Source organism: Scyliorhinus canicula, chromosome 18, assembly GCF_902713615.1.
Source record: "Scyliorhinus canicula chromosome 18, sScyCan1.1, whole genome shotgun sequence".
NCBI classification, from domain to species: domain Eukaryota; kingdom Metazoa; phylum Chordata; class Chondrichthyes; order Carcharhiniformes; family Scyliorhinidae; genus Scyliorhinus; species Scyliorhinus canicula.
This window is the reverse complement of record NC_052163.1, coordinates 45,289,353-45,296,075: the sequence shown is the minus strand read 5'-3', so window position 1 is coordinate 45,296,075 and position 6,723 is coordinate 45,289,353.

Here is a 6,723-nt window from a genome sequence, read left to right as displayed (position 1 = left end):
AGGGAGGATGTACAATTATTTAAAAACTAGTTCTTTGTCCTGACATTTTGATGTGTGCTGCCTCCATTTCAAAGAAGAAAAACTTGAATAAATCAAAGTTACTGCGATATTATATAGTATTCCAATGCCAATGTCATAATTCCAAATCCAACTCAATTCCAACCTAATTGATCTCCACTTTCACCAGCAGTTTCCTTGCTGAAATTAAAAAAATAATAATAAATAGACACTTTCGTGAACAAAGCTCATTAAAGTCCTCTTTTTTTAATGTGGTAGTATTGCTCAGTGAAGTTTACTCATAGAAATGTTTGCCAAGCATTTGGTGAAGTGAGATTTTGGGTTGGATTCTCCAATCCCCCAACCGCGTGTTTCTTGGCGGTACACCTTAGCTGGCGGTGGGACTCTATAACTCTGCTGCTTGTCAATGGAATTTCCCATTGAAGCCCCTCCATGCTTCTGGGAAACAAACTGGCGGGAGTGCGCTGCTGCGGAAAAAGTTAATCAAAAAGACCATGAATGCTGGCCTCGAAGTTCAAAAACAATTAGCTATAATACCCGACATTACTGTTGGTAGTCTGGGGAAGAGAAGTTACACAAACTGAACCTCGTATGCTGCACTTTCAGAAGGGTAATCTTAACCCCTTGGGAAATGGACAGAATTGGATCTACCCCTCTTTTATACCCTTATCTGAAATAAACAAAGTAAAATGGGCCAGGATGTAAAACAGGCATTAGATCTGATAAGTTAAGGCTATCATTGACTTCACTTCTAAAAAGTGAAGGGGATAAAGGATGTGTTGAGAAGGGAGATGATGGAGTTGGCTTACTGAAAAAGAAATAGGCTTTTAAGCTGTTGCTAAATATTATTCTGTTATGCATTGAGTGCCTGGTTAGTTACAAGAAGGTTTGGGTTTTATCACTGTTTTCCCCCTAACAAAAGACGGTTTTAGTAATGTGAAATGCTTCTTTTCACTGAACGGGATTGTTTATCAGAGTTGAGAAATGGCTAGCCAAACAAAAATGGATGGACTTTGAGCATGGATGAAATAAGCTAGTAGCGGTTCAATTTTGCACAACAACAAAAAAAAAAGTTTTTTAAACAGATTTAAAAGATAATTAATTGTGAAGTATTAGATCTGAAAGCATTTTATGCTTAATTTCTCTGCTATGTGTTTGTAGCTTTGAGGAATTATTGAGATTAACTGCTTGCATCTCCACAAATATTTGCAAGTATTAATTCAGATCCATTGCATTTCCAGGACCAGTGACTCCCCTCCAAACCTAATCATCTATCTATACAAGAGATTGATTGAAAGAGGAAATTATGTAAAGTTAGCTCCAATTATATATTCAAGTGTTTGAGACAGAGAGACTCCCTTTAAAGATTTCTTTACGTGTTTACTTTGCAATGCGTGTTTATTAGAGCACGCCGACAAATAGGTCCTTTTTCTAGCACACTATGTTCTTTGACGTATGCTATGAATTGAATCAGTATTGCAAGTCTCTTCCTGTTCAAGGTAATCAAGGGTTGTCCACTGTCAATTGTATAAACATCTACATATTTATGTTTGCTATTCATCTCTTCATTTGGAAGACTTCAGATTAGGAGTAAACACTCAACCCTTTAAATATTAAAATAACTTTACAGTTGTCAATGTGTAAAGTCTGTTGTGTATTTTAAAGACAATGTTAAACCCTAATGTTGAAATGTTATTGGAGTAAAATTGGAGAACTGTACTGAACCAAAGAATTTTTCTTAATTCCTGGTATTTTTGAATAAAATGTTAAAACGTCATTCAAATTCAGCTTTATTTTATTATTGGTGCTGAAGAATTACCCTGAAGGGTTAAGATTAGGAAAAGAAAGTCAAAGTTACATCAAAACCTTCTGACTTACAGCCAAAGGACAATTTAGGAGTGGCTTTGGAGGTAAGCATGTTTACACTGGCAAGAGTCTGGAAGCTAGATAAATAATTAACAGGTTAGTATTTACTGCAAGGGTGTGACTAAAACTATTCATTGGATGGTATTTTCTAACTGTTGTTTGTACATTGACATTTCTTCAGGATTTGAATGTTTCTGCGGATGAAAGGATAATTGGGTGGTACAGTTCGTTTCTGGTTTCTGTGACCTTTGAGTGTCGAGTCTTCGAGCCTTGAACTCGGTCTCAAATATTGGGATGAATTTTGTCTCCCCAGGTCTAAGAAGCATAGCTTGAATTTTATTCCCAATTGGCATTCATTCAGAGCAGCTGAATAGGTTCAATATGATGTACATTTCTGTGGTTTGGGGCAGATTGATATACTTTACCCCAATGGTTTCAAACTGGGGTCTACTTTCCAGGGGGTCCACAAAATAAAGCAAAATGTAACGTGGGTGCAGAGTATGGCTCGACATGTGCAGCACAGAGTGGACTGGCTTTCTCACCGAGAAACCAGTATGCAAGGATAGACAAACTCTGCAGTAAGAAACGTGTACACACCTCACTGATGGTGAAGTACATACTAGTTTCTTAACAGCATTATGAAAATACACCTGTCATTCAGAACTCTCATTGTATGAGTACTGTATTATGATGTGATATTATAATGTTGTGGACACCTGGGCCGGGATTCTCCCCTACCCGGGGTGGGTGGGTGGGTGGGGGAGGGGGGTCCCGGCGTATTGGAGTGGCGTCAACCACTCCGGCATCGAGCCTCCCCAAAGGTGCGGAATTCTCCGCACATTTAGGGGCCAAGCCCTCACGTTGAGGCGCTAGGCCCGTGCCGGAGTGGTTGCCGCACTGCCGACCAGCGTGAATGGCCTATGGCGCCCAGCCAGCTGGGGCCGAAAGGCCTTTGCCGGCCGGCGGAAGTCCGCGCATGCGCCGGTGCGTCAGCAGCTGCTGACGTCATCCCGGCGCATGTGCAGGGGAGGGGGTCTCTTCTGCCCCCGCCATGGTGAAGGCCATGGCGGGGTGGAAGAAAAAGAGTGCCCCCATGGCACAGGCCCGCCCGCCGATTGGTGGGCCCCGATTGCGGGCCAGGCCACCGTGGGGGCAGCCCCCAGGGTCAGATCGTCCCCCGCCCCCCCCCCCAGGACCCCGGAACCCGCCCGCACCGCCAATTCCGCCGGCACCAGAGGTGTTTTGATTCCCGCCGGCGGGAGAGGCCTGTCAGCGGCGGGACTTTGGCCCATCACGGGCCGGAGAATCGCCGTGGGGAGCCTGCCGACTGGCGCGGTGCGATTCCCGCCCCTGCTGATTCCCGGGTGGCGGAGAATTTGGGCCACGGCGGGGGCGGGATTGACGCTGGCCCCGGGCGATTCTCCGACCCCCCAGGGGGTCAGAGAATTCCGCCCCTCGTCAGCTCTCAACAGAGTCTGGACCAGATGTCATAACTTTTTTAAAGTTTTAATGCGGTGCTGAAAGATCGATTCATTCCAAGAGTGGTAACATGAAATATACGGTTGGTTATTTTATAAACAAACTTAATTAAAACAAAAGGAAAGAAAACAATAGTTAAACTTTTCCTTCAGCTCTAAAACTAACAGATTGCACGCAGTTCCTTAACCTGAATACACTAGTACCCATTAAACATCACTTTAAATAACCATGCCTCCACTTACAACATGCTGCTTACAAATACAGGCCAAGGTAATACTTGCATTTACGAATACATTTTTCTACTGTTAGGGAGATTTATTCAGAACCCTTTTCAGAGGTCTACCTTAGTGGTAACTTTCACGACCTTGTTGGTCAATTGCCACAGCCTTCTGCCTGTAACTGATCAAAACAGTGTTCTCTCTCTCTCTCTCTCTCTTTTTGTCACTCTTTCTCACTTTCTTTCTCTCTTGCTCTCTCCACCCTTGCTTTCTTGGCTGTCTGAATTCCCACTCCTGTTTCTACAAAAGAACGGAGTTATGCATTCATATGCAACTAACCTTCTATTAATGGACAGTGGGTCCTCAGACTGTGATGGGTGGTTGTCCTGAATGACAATGGATCTTGAGTGGATGATCACAGCTGAACAGGGGCATTCTGTGTATTCCCACTAACGAGGTTAAGTTTGAATGGGACAAGGTAACTCAGGCTGTGGGCATATCCTCTGACTCTGCTGCTAGCAGTCTGTTCCCTCAGTCTGTTTAACCCCAAAATTATCTGCCACTTCCATTTCTCGACCCAAGTTCCTCCCTATCATGACAATAATTTAGATTGATGTCTGTGATTATTCATCTAATTGAAAAAGGGTCCGTTAACCAAAGATGTTTGTTCAAAGCAGGAGTGTGTTCCCATTCTCCGTACTGATCAAAATATTCAAAATAATATCTGTATACGATTCCAATTACATAATTACAATCAATCATAGATAATATAGCGGACTATCTGACCAGTATAGGGCTATATCTTGCTCAAGAACTTCATCAATATATTGAGAGAATGAAATAAAATAACACTAAAGATAGAATAGTGAGAAAAGTGAGATACTTTCTTCGAAGTTTTGATTTAATAGCTAAAATTCAGTTATTATGCATTGACTCTGACAGCTGGCTAGAACCAAGTGTTTATATGAGATATTTCCTGTTAGAATGATGGTGGATGTATTGTCTTTGGATGAAGCTTGAAACAGAGCCTAAAATGCAATTTTCAAATACCTACAGATTTTAGTAATTGGTTCAGTTTCTAATTCTTTCATGGCTCCATTTAGATTTTTAGGTCAGATATTCTTTTATTCTGGAATTTTATTGTGAATGTGTAACTATTTGATTTGTTTTTTTGTATACTGATCATTCAATATAATTCTTTAAATAGACAGCCAGGGTGACGTTTCTGTTGCTTTGAGAATTGAAATTTTCAAAAGTGAAATTGTATGAAGGAATCACAAACTCAGTGCCCAAAATCAGCAAGAATAATATTTCTAAATAACATAACTCAATATGACCAAACAAGTGATAAATATCTTGTGACTGTGGGACAATGCTTTTATTACCAAGGGCTAAGCGCAACGATGCCACACCTACATAATCTCCCTTCTCCACGATACAGCCATATGTCAAACTCTCATTAAAAGTACAAGCTGGTAGCAAGATAGTCTAACACACCAAATTAACTCTGAGATAAACATAAACTATTTTGCAAAGTAAACCAAACACACTGTGCACTGTGGGTTAGGTGTCTGAAAGGAATAAAACACACTGGAAAGTCATCTGCACTCATACAGTCTGATACCTGTTAGTTCACAGGATGGGATGCTTACTATTCACACTGCATCCTGTCATCTTGTAAAATAATTCGAAGAACAATTCTAAGAAGAACGGCGACACAGTGGTTAGCACTGCTGCCTCAGTGCCAGGGACCCGGGTTCAACTCCAGCCTCGGATAACTTCTCTGTGTGGAGTTTGTATGTTCTCCCTGTGTCTGCATGGGTTTCATCTGCATGCTCCAGTTTCCTCCCACACCAAAAGATGTGTGGGTTAGGTGGATTGGTCATGCTAAATTGCCAATATGTCCAAAAGTTAGGTTGGGTTATGGGGTTACAAGGATAGGGTGGGGAAGGGTGCCAGGTTAGGATGCTGTTTCAGATGGTCGGTGTAGACCTGATGAGCCAAATGGCCTCCTTCTACAATATAGGGATTCTACTTAAATAAGAAGTTCAACAAAGGCAAATGCAAGTTCGGAAAATTCACAGAAAGAAAAGGCAGAGAATATGAAAGTGCAGGGAGCCACATTTGGGCTCAAAGCACTTTCTCACTCTTCGTGTTTGTCTGACTTAAGTCACTCAAGACAGATAGAGATTTCAATCTGTCTTGTGCATTTCAAAGTGTCTAAAGTATTTCAAAATAATGAAGTGCCTTAGGCAATACCAGAAGCTGTTCTGACTATAATAAACTCCCCATTGGCAGGAACCCAGGATTTATAAGCGTTTGGCATTCTACAAAAAACTTTTTCTCAGCAATTATTTTCTAATTGGTTCTTCAATATACCTACTTAGACCATTATGTTGACATCGATATTGTTGGTTCCCCAGAGATCCACCAATTGGATCTGCAATCATCCTCTTATCAGAACAGTTGCAGGATTACTCGAGCCTCAGATGAGCCTTATTCATTTCCATGTGTGCTGACACTTGATTCTGGTCTTTAGAGCTGCCTCATTCTGGGGCAAACGTTACCGGCTGCTGATTGCTCTGCTATTTTTTTGCCCCCAGATATATTCTGAGTGAGAAGTTTGATCAGAAAATATTCCCACTCGACTTTCCTTTTAATGAGAACAGGGTTTAATGATCTTTCTAACAGTTATGGGGTAGGTTAGAAGAACTCACTGCTGAATAACACTGCAACACCCATCAAGTATCCTGGCCTGGATTTTGTGGTCAGCAGTGAAGGAATGTTTCTCAACGTTCATCTCACTGACAGCTGGCTGCAAAGAATTTTCAGACTTTATGGCAGAAACTTCATCGAATTTGGTGTCTGATACAGCATGGTTGGATTCTACAGGTTATCTGTAAGCAATAACAGCAAAACTCTTCAACCAATCAGATGCAAGTCTATGTCTCCACATCCGTTTCAATTTTGAGTCTATTGACAAGGACTGGACAAACTCCCCCTGTGGAGGGCTGGGGTATCTGTGACAGCAACGTCTCAATTTAACCGTGCATGTGGGTGCATTAAGAGGTTGCTGTTTTATTTTGGATTGGATTGGATTTGTTTATTGTCATGTGTACTGAGGTACAGTGAAAAGTATTGG